Source organism: Mandrillus leucophaeus, unplaced genomic scaffold (genome assembly GCF_000951045.1).
Source record: "Mandrillus leucophaeus isolate KB7577 unplaced genomic scaffold, Mleu.le_1.0 Scaffold51, whole genome shotgun sequence".
Taxonomy (NCBI): domain Eukaryota; kingdom Metazoa; phylum Chordata; class Mammalia; order Primates; family Cercopithecidae; genus Mandrillus; species Mandrillus leucophaeus.
The window spans coordinates 1609008-1622638 of record NW_012105475.1 but is presented as its reverse complement, the minus strand read 5'-3'; the positions used below and the strand labels follow the sequence as shown (position 1 = coordinate 1622638).

The 13631-nt window shown below is 37.5% G+C and overlaps 1 protein-coding gene across 2 annotated transcripts in view; it reads right to left on the bottom strand.

The window, feature by feature from the left end:
• DLGAP1 (discs, large (Drosophila) homolog-associated protein 1) overlaps window positions 1-12881 on the bottom strand; it is a 703239-nt gene extending 690358 nt beyond the window's left edge. For both annotated transcript variants that reach the window (XM_011996318.1, XM_011996317.1), the window contains exon 1: window positions 12772-12881. The gene's annotated coding sequence lies outside the window, so the exon portion shown is untranslated. The remainder of the gene's footprint in view (window positions 1-12771) is intronic.
• Window positions 12882-13631: the final 750 nt, after the last annotated feature.

Below are 13631 nucleotides of genomic sequence, written 5' to 3'. Positions count from 1 at the left end.
CTGTTGTTTCCTGACTTTTTAATATTTGCCATTCTAACTGGTGTGAGATTCTATACCCACTTTTTTGAAGGTTTTTATCAAAAAGTAATATTAGATTCTATCAAAACCATTTTCAGTATCAGTTGAAATGATTGTAGGGTTTTTGTCCTTAAGTCTCTTGATATTAACACACTCTTTGGGCAAATATTTCTGTTGATATGTTGACTGATTTCATTTGCATATGTTGAAGCATCCCTGGAATAAATCTCACTCGGTCATGATAAACGATCTTTGTAATGTGTTGTTGAGTTCAGATTGCTAGTATTTCAGTGAGGATTTCTGTATTAGTATTTATCAGGGATATTGACCAGTAGTTTCCTTTACTTTGATGTGTCTTTGTGTGGTTTTGGTATCAGAGTAATACCGGCCTTGTAGAGTGAATTTAGACATATTTGTTCCTCCTCTATTTTTCAGAAGAGTTTGAGTGAGATTGGTATTAGTTCTTCTTTGCATGTTTGTTAAAATTCATCAGTGAAACCATTGGGTTTTGGGCTTTTCTTTTCTGGGAGAATTTTTATTATGGCTTTGATCTCATTAGTTCTTATTGGTCTGGTTCAGGTTTTGAAATTCTTCATGGTTCAATATTAGTGGGTTGTATATGTCTGGAAATGTATCTATGTCTTCTAGGTTTTCCCATTGATTGACACGTAGTTGCTCATAGTAGTCTCTAATGATCCTTTAAATTTCTGCTGTATTGGTTGTAACGTCTTTTTCCATCTCTGATTTTATTTATTTGGGTCTTCTCTCTTTTATTCTTAGTCTAGCTAAATGTTTATTGATTTTGTTTTTTTTTTTTATAAAAGCAACTTTTCCTTTCATTGATATTTTGTATTGTTTTGTTTCAATTTCATTTATTTCAGGTTATTTGTAGTTTTTCTACTTTTTCATGTAGGTATTTATAGCTATAAACTTTCCTTTTAGTGCTGCTTTCGCTGCATCACATAGGCTTTCATATATTGTGTTTCCATTATCATTTGTTTCATGACAGATTTAAATTTTCTTCTCAATTTCTTCATGATCCACTGGTCATTCAGGGGCATATTTTTGAATTTACATGTCTTTGCATAGTTTCCAGAGTTCCTCTTGTTATTGATTTCTAGTTTTATGCAACTGTGGTGACAGGATACTTAATTTCAATTTTTTTGATTTTTTAAGACTTGCTTTGTGGCTTAACAAATGGTCTATCCTTGATAATGATCCATGTGCTGAGGAGGAGAATGTTTATTCTGCCAGCCATTGGATCGAATGTTCTATAAATATCTATTAGTTTCAATTGGTCTACACAACAGAATAAGTCCAATGTTTCCTTGTAGATTTTCTGTCTGAATGATCTGTCCAGTGCTGAAAGTGGGGTGCTGAAGTCTCCAGTTATTATTTTATTGGATTCCATCTCTCTCTTCAATAATATTTACTTTTTATATATGGGTGTTCCAGTGTTGGGCGTATGTGTATTTATAATCTTTACATCTCTTGCTGAATTGAACCCTTTATGATTAAATAATAACCTTCCTTTTTAAATAGCTTTTGTCTTGAAAGCTATTTGGATATAAGTATAGCTACTCCTGCATTTTTTTAGATTCCATTTGCATTGAATATCTTTTTCCATCCCTTTAGTTTTAGTTTATGTGTGTCTTTATAGGTGAAATATTTTCCTAGTAGGCAACAGATAATTGGTCTTGTCTTTTATCCACTCAGTCACTCTGTCTTTTGACTGGCAAGTTAAATCTACTTACTTTCAATGTTATTATTGATAAGTAAGGATTTACTCTTGCCATTTTGTTACCTGTTTTCTGGGTGTTTTGTGATCATTTCTTACTTCTTTCCTTTTTCCTGTCTTCCTTTCAGTGAAGGTGAATTTCTCTGGTGTTCTGTTTTAAATTCTTCCTTTTTATTTTGTGTATTTGTTGTATGCTTTTTGTTTTGAGGTTACCATTGAGGCTTGCAAATATCTTGTAACCCATTATTTTAAACTGATGACAACTTAACGCTGATTGCATAAACAAAGAATCAAACTAACAAATAACCAAAGAGAAAATGAATAAAAACTCTACACTTTTACTTTGTCCCCCCACTTTTAACCTTTCTTCTGCCTATTTATATGTTATTGTACTGTATATATCCTGAAAAGTTGTTGTCGTGGTTATTTTTTGATTGATTCATCTCTTAGTCTTTCTAGTCAAGATAGGAATAGTTTACACACCACAATTCCAATGTTGTAATATTCTGTGTTTTTCTGTGTACTTACTTTTACTGGTAAGTTTTGCATCTTTAGGTGATTTATTGTGGCTCATTAAAGTCCTTTTTTTGGATTAAAGAACTCCCTTTAGCATTTCTTGTAAGACAGGTCTGGTGATACAATCCTTTATCTTCTGTTGTTATGGAAAAGTATTTCCCTTCATATTTGAAGGATATTTTTTCTGGATATATTATTCTAGAATAAAAGCATTTTTCCTTCAGTACTTTAAATATGTCATGCCGCTCTCTCCTGGCCTATAAGGTTTCCACTGAGAAGTCTGCTGCCAGATATATCGATCCATTGCATGTCATTTGCTTTTTGCTCTTAAGGCTTTTAGGATCCTTTCGTTATGCTTGACCTTTGGAAGTCTGATTACTAAAGGTCTTGAGGTAGTCTTCTTTGGGTTAAATCTCTTGGTGTTCTATATGCTTCTTGTACTTGAATATTTATACCTTTCTCTATGTTTGGGAAGTTCTCTGTTATTATCCCTTTGAATAAACTCTCTACCTTGATTTCTATATCTGTGTTCTCTTTAAGGCTGATAACTCTGTAACTCTTAGATTTTCTTTTTTGAGACTATTTTCTAGATCTTGTGAGCATACTTCATTCTTTTTTATTCAGTTTTTCCCAAGATTTCAAATGAATAATTTATTCGGTGAAAATAAGGTTACAGAGACTAAGCAGACACACCAAAGATGGCTAATAAGGCCATGTAGAAGTTCCGAAAATGATCTGAGATAACTTTTGAAAATGCACATGTTTAAAGCCCAAACCTACTACTTTAGAAAACCCTGGAAAACAGAGGAATACACAAGCATGCATTCCACTTTTACATGACACCATTCCATGTCATACAGCCTCCGGAAACTCCACTATATGTTCATTACGTATGAAGTTTTGGCAAATTAAATCTTAAAGTCTTAATATTATGAAAATAGTTTTGACTTTCTGGACTCCCTGAAAAATATTGGAGAGCCCCATGAAACCACATTTTCAGTACTGGTATCACCACACTTTTGGGTGTTTAAGTATCACCATATTCATGCTTCTTTTGTCCTTTCTGACTATTTTCAAATAGCCTGTCCTCAATCTCCCTAATTCTTTCTTCTGCTTGATCAATTCTGCTGGTAAGAGACTCTGATGCATTCTTCAGTATATCAATTGCACTTTTCAACTCCAGAATTTGTTTGATTCTCTTTAATGATTTCAGTCTCTTTGTTAAACGTATCTGATGGTATTCTAAATTCCTTCTCTGTTTTATCTAGAAATTTGTTGAGTTTCCTCAAAACAGCTATTTTGAATTATCTGTTTGAAAGGTCACATGTCTCTGTATCTCTAGGATTGGTCCCTGGTGACTTATTTAGTTCGTTCAGTGCTGTAATGTATTCTTGGATGGTTTTGATGTTTGTGATTGTTCATTGGTGTCTGAGCATTGAAGAATTAAGTACTTATTGTAGTCTTCACAGTCCTTTTTAAAAATAATTCTTGTCAAGTTGCATCTTTTTATTGCATAGTCAAATGTCCTTGGACATTCTTACCATTTAAACAAATACTCAAAAATTGTAAGTTGTAATAAGCTCTATTAAACTATTGTAATCTGTTTTCTAAGGAGATTATTCTATCATTCAAAACTAACATTTATGTTTCTTTCAGAGAGTACTTAATATGTCATTTTATTAAAAATGCCAATATTAGTAATAATTGCCCATGAAGAAATAAGTCTTCTATTGTGAAGGTCTGGGTAGTCCAGTTAACAACATTACCACCCAACACAATATATATACATATCTATATCTATCTATATCTTATAAGGCTTGAGACAGCCTCATCAGTAAGATTCTCATCTTGATAGCGACAGGTTTCTGAGACATGAAAAATAAACACAGTATTCCACAAATAGATTTTAGTATCTCATAGATGTCTGAAAAAATCAAGTTATCAAATAGCAATAGAACTTTTTAGCTTCTAAATTATTTCTGACATAAAAAGTATAGAACAGCGAAATAGTAAGATTTATCTCAGAACACATGAACTTGAGAGGATTTGTAGAATATTAAAATAGAAAAATAGCCAACAGGATTAAAAGGCTTGTTTGTACCTGTCCTTCTTTGGAAGGCTCTCCAGGTATTGGTATTCAGAAGTATTTGAGTGTTATGAACTAAGTTTATTTTGTCACTACGGGCATATCTGTATTAGGGAGTACCCCAAGCCCCGCAATGCAAGAGCAGAATCATAGAAGTACTGCCTTGGTGGTCTCAGAAAAGATCAGGAAAAATTTTCTAGACTGCCAGGCAAAGATTCTTCTTCTCCTCTCTTACTTTCTCCCAAACAGAGTCTTTCTCTCTGCTGAGCTGCCTGGAGTTGGGAGAGAGGTGATACAAGCTCACCTGTGGTCACCACCACTGGGACTGTGCTGGGTCAGACCTGAAGCCAGCATGGTATTGGGTCTCGTCCAAGGCTCCCACTAACCACTGCCTGGCTACTACTTAAATATTTGCTCAAGGCCCTAGGGCTCTACAATCAGCAGGTAGCAAAGCCAGCTAGGCTTGTATCCTACCCTTCAGGACAGCAAGTTCCCCTTTGTCCTGGGGAGGTCTAGGGACACGATCCAAGAGCCAGGGCCTGGAGTCAGATACTTTATAAATCAACCTGATGCCCTATTGTACTGCAGCTGAGCTGGCACTCACAAGTCAAAGTCCTTCCCACTGTTCCCTCCCTTTTTCACAAGCAGAAGAACCTCTCTCCATGGCCACCCACTGCCCAAGGCCCATGATGAGTACTGCTAGAGTACTGCTGATGGTCACTTAAGGTCCAAGGGCTCTTGAGTTAGCTTGTGGTGATTGCTACCCGGCCTGAGACTCACTCTTCAGGGAAGCAGACACCCCTCTGCCCCTCTGGCCCAGGGAAGGTCCAGAAATGCCAGTCAAGAGACAAGGCCTAGTATTGGGGACCCCAAGCCTGCTCGGGGTTCTCCTCCACTGTGGGTGAGCTGGTGCCTATGGTGCAAGACAAAGTCCACTTTCCTTTCCCCTCATTTTCTCAAGCAGAAATAGTCTCTACCCCTAGTCACCAAAACTGGGGATGTACTGGGTCACATGTGTATCTAGCACGGCTCTGAGTCACAACCAAGGCCCATGACAAGTGCTGCCTGGCTGCCACAGTTGAATATTCAGGACCCAAAGGCTCTTTACTCATCAAGTGATGAATCCTGTCAGGATTGGGTCCTTCCCTTTAAGGCAGTGGGTTCCTTTCTGGCCCAAGTTTTGTCTAGAAATGTCATGCAGTGGCTAGATCCTCAGGACTCTATCTGGCGTCCTAACCTACTGTGGCTGTGCTGGTATCTAAGATGCAAGACGAAGTCCTCTTCACTCTTCCCTCTCCTCTCCTCAAGCAGAGGAAAGTCGTCTCCCTCTGGGTACGAGTTGTGTTGCCTGGTGCTGGGGGAGGGGAGGCATACGTACTTTCTTAGCTGTGTCAGCGGGTGTCCGACTAGATCGTGAGCACCCCAAGCCCACTGGCTCTGAGTCCAGCACAGCACCAGGACTTGCCCAGGAATTGCAGTTCTTGTGGCCTAGACTAGCATTTAAGTTTATTTAGAACTCCAGAGCGCTTTAGCCCACAGTGGTGAGGCTTGGCAGAATTAGGGTTCTGACTGCTGGGACAGACAATTCCCCTCTGGCTAGGACTAGTCTAAGTGCTGCCTTCTTGAGTGCTGGCTAAGTTCTGTCCCATGTTGCTTTTCGCTGTGATAGGGTAGCCCTGAGTTCCTATGCAAAGTCCCACAGTCACTGTGCTCTCCCTCCCCCAGGCACACAGATTTCCTCTCTGAGCCACAAGGCCCCTGCTGGGAGACAGGCAAGGGGTGCTGTAGGCAATTCAACACTGTTTTTCAGTGCCTCTTTTAGTGATATGAAGTTAACACCAGGTACTGTGATCACTCACCTGATTTTTAGTTCTTATAAAGGTGATTTTTTGTGCAGATAGTTGCTTAATGTGGTGATCCTGCAGAGAGGATGACAGTGGAGGTGTCTATTCAGCCATCTCGCTCCACCTCCCCTACTACGCAATTTCGCTACTGTCTATTTTTTTAACACGGTATCATTGTTTCTCTAAACTTAGCCTTTAAATAAATAAGACAGGTAAAAATTTTAGGTGAAAATTTCTAGCACATGATAAGAATACAGCAAAAAGAAAATAAATCCAGCCAATATGCCTTTTCTTCCTTTCTTATAATTCTTGTCAAGTTGTACCTTTTTACTGCATAGTCAAATGTTATCCTTGAACATTCTTACAGTATAAACAAATAAATATGTGATTTGTAATAAACTCTATTATACTCTTACTTTACAAATAAATTATTTCATCATCTAAAAATAACATTTATGTTTCTTTCAGAGTACTTAATAGGTTATTTTATTAAAAATGCCAATATCAGTAATAATTGCCTATAACTTTTCTATTGTGAAGGTCTTGGTTGCCCAATTAACAATGTCACCACCCACACAATATGTCTATATATTTACATATCTATATCTATCTATATCTCCTAAGGTTTGAGACAGCCTCATCAGTATGATTATCATCCTGATAGTGAGAGGACTCTGAGACATGACAAATAAACACAGTATTCTACAATTAGAGTTTGTATCTTACAGATGTCTGAAAAAATCAAGGTATCAAATAGCAATAGCAGCTTTTAGTTTCTAAATTATTTCTGGTATAAAAAGTATAGAATAGTGAAATAGTAAGATTTATCTCAGAACACATTAACTTAAGAGGATTTATAGAATATTAAAATAGAAAAATTGCCAACAGGATTAAATCCTGTGCTAAGATTGATGAAATATTCCAGCAAAACTTTATTGATCTACTCCTGTTAAGTAGGCAGCTTTGAATTTCTGCTGACAAGTACTGGGGTTAACCAATATCAAAATGACAACTGAAACTCAAAAACACATAAAATAAAAACAGAAAAGTATTCAATATCTGCATGAATCTCTTAGTAAATGAATCTTCTATTGACCAAAACTTTGATTTCTTTTGCCTCTGGGTATAAAGCTTCATCTGGCAAATTGGCTACGAAAATAATTTTTTGGAGAATGAGAAGAAAAAAATGAATAATTTTAGTCATTCTGAAATCAGTTAAAAATTGAGACCATATGAATGTTTATTCAGGTTAAACTTTTGCCTTGAAGAATCTTTATTTTAGTTTCTCCCCAACCCATGGCGAGATTACAAGGCAGAAAACAAAATGTAAGTTGCAAACTTCATGCTTCACACTGAGAAATCACTCTTGATGAAAAAGGCCCGGCTTGACACATGTAACCATCAGCAATGCATAGAACCAGAGCTATCCCGTGTAGATAGAAAAAGATGCTGAATTTTTCCACTAGCCTTTCAGTCTCAGATGACTAAATTATGGATACATTTTCTAAAGTGTGTTCATCTTTTAAAGACCTAAATAAAAGTTTCTTACGCTTGTAGAATTATGTTGGAAAAGAAGAGTATACAGTAATCTCCATTAACCTCCAAAACCGTGGTGGGATTCTGGTCAGCTTCTAGCCTGTATCGGTCTTTAAACCCACCAGATGCTGGATTTATTTTATACACTATCTCTGGTCTTTAAAGTGACCTTTCAGATAATAACACTGCCCCCGTTTTACAGATGAGGACACTAAAGTACATAGAGTGGCTCAGTCCATTCGCCATGTTCACACAGTTAATAAATGAAAGAGCTGAGTTTTGAACTCAAGTCTTTCTGAATCCCAAATCCTGCCTTTTCAACTCTGCTTTCAAATATGTGCCCTTAGTTGACTGATTGACTCACTCATACTTTCGTGTTGGGTTTTAGGTAGGATTTCATATGATCTGTACCTTGAAATTGCAAGGTAAGGCACTAGAATGAATTCCAGGGGTTACTTATCCTAAACTCTTCTTTTTATAATAGAGGTAACTGAAGCCTAAGGACTAGCCAAGAACATACATCAAGGTAATAACAAAGTTGGGGCTAGGACATTTACGTTTTAATTAATATTTAAGCTTTACTATTAGTCAAGCCACAACATAAAATGGAAATTTTAATTTTCTCTTACAAAAGTGAATTATGAAATACATTTAAAAAAATAAATGTTCAAGCTTTCATATTATCCTGTGTTGTTGTTATTTATGCTAATATGTGATTACAGGCTTTTTCAAGAGTGCGTTCTGAGGTTGACTCCACTACAGAACACATAACAAAAAAAAAGTGGAAACTGGGTTTAAAAACATACAAAATAAATTTCACACTGAGCTCTAAAAGTAGGCATTGAGCCTAATTTCTGGAATAAATCAAAGAGTAGGCAGAAAACAGACAGAAGGAACAGTTATTTTAGCAAGAAAAGTAGGAAAAATTTACCAAGCCAATCATGGGATGATGCATGCAGATAAAAGATGTAGAGAGAAAATGTGCAACATTGACACATGAACACATTTGAATGCAAGAAAGCAAAAAAACCAGAAAGTATAATTGTCCTAAATGTGAATAAACATTCAAATTATGCTGCAGCTGCAAAATTTAAACTCAAGGAAAAGACATTTGCAAAAGAATTTATTAAATAGATGTGATTTGCTGGTTTCATACAACCAGTGGCTCTTTTACAAAGTAAAATGTACAATTTAGCTTGATATAAATGACATTTCCCCCGTTGCACTCAATCAAAGAGCAAAAAGTCTTTCGTGAGGGACTCTTTATTAAAGAGCACAATACTATGGATACTCAGATGCTTGGACTTTAACTACGTAGTGTGATTTCATCTAATAACATGTCTTATATATTGAGTATGGGCTTATATAATAAGGTTTCTGTGTGAAGCAAAACCATCTTTCTCTATGGCACAAGTCAGAGTAGTTTCTTTGTAAGGAGTTAAGTTTCATGCTGAAACCAGTTCTTGGTTACTAAACCTGTTCATCCATTCTTCCATCCATCCATCCATCCATCCATCCATCCATCCATGCATCCATTCATCCATCCATCCTTTATCCATCCAATAGATATTATATTTATGGGTCTACAAAGTCTATGACACAGTAAAGGATATAAAAATGCATCAAAAATCTTACTGTTGGGAATTTTATGATATTAAGATGGTATCTGACCAGAAGACTCACAGCCTATTATTAAACTCACACACCTACCCACAATGGTGATGTTGGTAAGGAATTTGACTCAAACTGTAATGCAGAAATTGTAGTGCCAGCCTGGATCATTTAGTTTACAGAGTGGTTCTCCAAGTTAAGGTCTCATGGAACAGCAGATCAGCATCATCTGGGAACATGTTAGAAATGCACATTCTTGGGTCTCACTCCAGAACAGAGTTGTCCAAGGGAGAGAATACAGTTATGTGTTCTTAGTTTCTGTTTCTGGTTGGGCATGTAAAGTCCCATGCTTGTCTCTCTTTTCCATTTATCACTAGAGACAGAAACTGAAAGCCATGGCTTCAGGCTGCTAAAAGCCTAAACCAAAACAACACCACCACCACCACCACCACAATAAAGCGGGCTAGATAAGCTTGCTCTAGACCAATCTGTGTTTGAAAATCACAAAGCCTTAACATCACTTGGAAGGCTTGAAAAAAAATCACAGCACTTACATTTCTACACAATGGGCTGGGCCACTGGTAAGTGAGGCCAAAGAATAAAAAAAATAAGTTTAACAACTTAGAGTGGCAGGTTTTAAATGTCTGCTTAAGAAATTTAGATAATGATAGATTGGTAAATCAGAGAACATTTTCTGAGCAAAAAGCAGACGTGATCAGAGCTGTGATTCTGGCAGACTCTGGAGGCAAAGGAGACAAGGGAGAGGTAAACTAACGAGGGGCAATACATGGTTCAGGTGAGAAGACACAGTAATTTTTCTTTCGTGATTCAGGAGGATGTCCAGCCTCAAATGAACTGGGGCCCTTCACTTGGTTTGCATGTCGTGGATCCTCTTCATCCCTAGTTTGATTCTGTCTGCTCTTTTTGGTATTTCTGACTAGCATCTGCCACGACTTTCCTGGTTTCTCTGCACTACCATTCTCCGCTGCCCTTTCTCCTGTCCCCTCCACTCTCATTTCCTTCACGAGGAAATCTGCATGCAAATGCACATCACTTTAAGTGTTTGTTGTTGTCTGTTTTATTTTTAATAGCTGCTCCTTAGAGAGTTTATCAATTACATTCTTCCTCCGAGCATATGATCTTCTAGGTCACAACACAACCACAGGCTTTATCCAACTTTATTTTCAATCTGTTTAATGTCCTCATGTCAAAACAAAACAAAGCAGCTCTGATTCACCTTAATGTGCTAAATCTGTTTTGCCAGCTGACTATTCATCTAACATTATGCCCAGATATATATATAATTTCAGTCATGCATTTCACACAAACAGGGTTGTTTCCAAATAGGAAAGACAATAATTAAATTTTTGGGTATAGACAGACACCTTCTTGTAAGTGAACCAATATAAAGTGAGTAACAAATACAGCTATGATTAAATGTTGTTATATTAATTCTGACTATTCCAAATGTTGGTCATAATTTGAATCTTATATAATGTCTCAAATATACACAGGGACTCAGATGCATTTCTCACTTAGCTGACACTATACCATTTACTGAAGATGGACAATTTATTAATGAAGAAGTTAGTTTCGAAACAGAACTCACCTGGATTCCATGATATTTAGGTATAATTATTTAATGTCTTTAAAACACAAAACTTTTTTTTCTTGGAGATACTTCATTTAGGAGAAAAATGCTGATATAGAATAAAGTAAAAGGAGGTGCAACAAACGCGGCTGGCTCCCTACATTATGTCCCTGGGTTCACTTTGGATGTCAGCCACAGCTGCAGGAGAGTCTCCTTGCCTTTGTAGGGAGGGATCTCTAACCACCAGGTCATAGACCAATACTGGTTCATGGCCTGTTAGGAACTGGGTCGCACAGCAGGAAAGTGAGCAGTGGAACAGCGTGCATTACGGCCTGAGCTCTACCTCTTGTGAGATCAGCGATAGCATTAGATTCTCATAGGAGCATGATCCCTATGTGAACTGTCCATGCAAGGAATCTAGGTATGTGCTCCTTATGAGAATCTAATTCGTGATGATCTAAGGTGGAACAGTTTTATCCCAAAACCATCTCCCCACCTCCCCACTCTGCCCAAGGAAAAATTGTCTGCCATGAAACCGGTCCCTGGACCACTGCCTTTCAAGGTACACAAGTGACAACTGAGTGTCTTTCTGCTTTCTACCCATGCATGGCTGGCACAGCCCAGCATTGTGAGGGAATTCATGCCCCTCGGGGGGATACAAAACCAAGGGGAAAAAGTCAGTCAGTAAACCTCCTGCTGCACATCTTTCTAACAGAAATTTGGGCATCTGTACCCCTCTTGGGAGGAACCAAGTTCCCACTGTCTGTAGTGGTGGACTTGCTAACCCGCCTGCAATTTGGCCTGTGCTTCTTCCCTGATTCACTCTTCCTGCTTCTAACTCTTGATCTTTTGGGATCAGCTCCCTAATAAATTGCCATATCCAAGTCATTGTCTCAAGCAAGTAACCCAAACAAAGACAACAGCTTATTATTCAGCAATATCAATCTCCTTCTGATCTGATACCACTTCTGTAGTAGATTTAGATGCGGTAAGACCCTTCTTTTTTCTCCCTCCAAAACGACATAAAGAAAGGAGTAGAGATGATAGCAAGGACTCAAGTGTTTTCATTGCCCTTCTTTTCTTTCTCTTTTTCTTCTTTTTTTTGAGATGGAGTCTCCCTCTGTCACCCAGGCTGGAGTAGAGTGGCACAATCTCGGCTTACTGCAACCTCCGCCTTCCAGGTTCAAGTGATTCTCCTGCCTCAGTCTCCCAAGTAGCTGGGATTACAGGCACGTGCCACCACACCTGGCTAATTTTTGCATTTTTAGTGGAGAGGGGGTTTCACCATATTGGCCAGGCTGGTTTCGAATTCCTGACCTCAGGTGATCCACCCACCTCGGTCTCCCAAAGTGCTAGAATTACAGGCATGAGCCAGCGCGCCCTGCCGTTCATTGCTTTTCTTAGCACACTTACATCATGTTGAACATGTCTGTGTGGATAAATGCAAATTTGTTCCATATGCTAAGAAAAGCTAATACTATGCCATTTACTTCCATAATTTCATGCCTAACCTACCAAACGCACAATATTTGGGTCCACAGATTTATATAAATGGCATTTGCCCAATATGCCATTCCAGATTAACAACAACAATGAAGATTAAACATATAAAATACATCTGGCCCAGATTTTGTACAGGTAGCTAGGAAGTTAAAAAAACACAGGTTTTAAATTCAACAGACTCTTAATATGTCTGGAAAGCATATGCCTGGAATATTTTGTGCAAATATACCATGCTATTACAAAATGTTTCATATAGGATAGCTGAAGAGGAGGCTGTTATTTAAGAAAGTGCTTCCTATACACGTAAGGGGAAAGGGGGCAATTTTACCTTTGATTATCAATTGTCCATTTTCCTTGCTTCCGAGGTAGGAAAACATCCAAACTGCAGGCTTTTTTTAACCTGATGTCACTCTGGGTATCTGATGTTCAACTGCTCTGAAACATAACAATGCAATAATTAGATGTAATAACTAGCCTGAAACAAAAAAGATGCTTAACAATGATCTCACAAGAACTGTTCTGACAGACATTATATTCAATGTTGTTAAGAAGAGAGTTTCATAGAAAATCTACATGGCCGTGTTCTTGCATGATGTCACACTGTATTTTTATGCTTTTCAGAAAAATAAAATCAATCACACAGAAAAAAAAATGTTGCTGTAATAAATACGCTTGATATATATACATTTCCTATCATTTATTTTCTTTAAAAAGCAATAAAATGCAAACATCAGTGATCCGATTCTGTAAGATATAGTATACATATGCGATTGTATTCACTTCCTGAGTATTATTTGTTTTAGCAACAGTACAACTAAGCCACTGCGACTTTAAAAAGGGCTAAAATGTATCATTTTTTTCCAGAGTGGTTCTTTTCCCTGTGTGAAAAGAACCACAGGAGGATGCCAATCATGGCATAATATTCCCAAGTGTGCTACTAGGGACTTGCTGGTGCCTAAGTCAAGCCACTATCCTTAATTAGGACAAATACCTAATGCATGTGGGGCTTAAAACCTGGATGATGTGTTGATGGGTGCAGCAAACCACCATGGCACATGTACACCTCTGTAACAAACCTGTACATTCTGTACATGTATCCCAGAACTTAAAGTAAAATAATAATATTTAAAAAATCCTTCCTTAGAAAAGTGACAAAATGGAACACATAACTGGACCCACACGTATGAA